General features: G+C 41.3%; 1 protein-coding gene across 1 annotated transcript in view; it reads right to left on the reverse strand.

The window, feature by feature from the left end:
* Positions 1 to 1,435, reverse strand: part of celf2 (cugbp, Elav-like family member 2) — a 291,608-nt gene that overhangs the window by 235,624 nt on the left and 54,549 nt on the right. The gene's annotated exons all lie outside the window — the stretch shown is intronic.

Genomic DNA, 1,435 nt, shown 5'->3' on the forward strand with positions numbered 1-1,435 from the left:
CACACACACACACACACACACACACACACACACACACACACACACACACAGACACACACACACACACACACCTGCTGCAGGCGGGCGGGGCGGAGCAGCAGGGAGGTCGGCTTCATCACCATCAGATCATCCAAACATGCTAGCAGTGAAGTTTGAGCGACGCCCTGAGAGCGAAGCCATCATCTGGTTCTCATTGCAGAGGAATCCTCTCACCCCCCTCTACTCTCTCTGCTCAGCCTCCTAAAACAAACAAACCGGATCGAAAACAAACACGCAACGTCACAGATTACACTCGGTTGTTTCCACATGGACGTGTATTCTCCTGGAGTCCGGCTCGTGTTTCCACGCTCCTGCCTGTCGGGTGTGAAAATGACTCTCCGTTTACGACCAACACACTCCGACTTCAACGTAAACAGATTTAAAAGTGGAGATAAAATGAACCCAAGCTGCGGTTTTCCTGGGTTTCTCTCTCTCTCAACTCGTCTCTTCACATGATTGTGCAACAAATGCCTGGACCAGAAAGGGGTTGGGAAGGAAAACACAATCTGGATGGATGTGTTGAGTTTTAAACAGTTCTTTGGTTCAGATTCTCCTGGAGTTTATAAAGTAAACCTGCTGGATTAAATCCAGCCGTTTATTTAGTTACTGGCTGAATTCATAACATTTTTTACACAAACTCAACGTTTACACTCAATTATTACACCTTACACAACACACACAATTCAGAAAAAACATTTTTGATGAAGTTTTGGCTCTAGGATCAAGTAATTTATTTTTAAAAAACTGAATTTGAAATATTTATTTCACATGAAATGACTCACAATCAACAGCCAGATGTTTCTACTGGCAAAAACCAGGAAGACGTAGACAGGAAGTGGTTGCATGACGGCAGCGCTGCATGTTTTCTAAGAACTGATCGCATGAATAAACTCATTCAGATTTTATGTAAGTTTCTTATTTAATGGAAACAACAGTTTTGTTGAGCTCCATCACACCTGGTTTACCGTTTACTGTGTTTGTAGATAGAAAAATAGGAAAATAGGGGTAAATTTCAGCCAAAGAAATCTCTGAAATTTTCCAGAAAAAATTGGAAATTTTTAAATTTATATTAGAAATTTGTTAGGAAGAAAAAAAAAGAAAAAAACTTCTGAGAAAATTCTGGTTTTTTCAAGCAAATTCTCTGACTTTTCAAACCCAGAATTTTCCAAGAATTTTCTAGATAATTTCTGACATCAATTAAAAAATATCTTGGTGGATCTAAATCTGAGCATCTGGGAGGAGGAGGAGGAGGACGAAGATCAGTCAGAACCTCTGGGTCAGAACCGACTGCGCTCCAGCCAACGCTGCATCAACAGCTCTTTAATTCTGCTCACATTGGCAGCATTCTTCTCCCGATAACACACACACACACACACACACACACACACACACACAC

This window comes from Poecilia reticulata, unplaced genomic scaffold (genome assembly GCF_000633615.1).
Source record: "Poecilia reticulata strain Guanapo unplaced genomic scaffold, Guppy_female_1.0+MT scaffold_125, whole genome shotgun sequence".
In the NCBI taxonomy this organism is placed as follows: domain Eukaryota; kingdom Metazoa; phylum Chordata; class Actinopteri; order Cyprinodontiformes; family Poeciliidae; genus Poecilia; species Poecilia reticulata.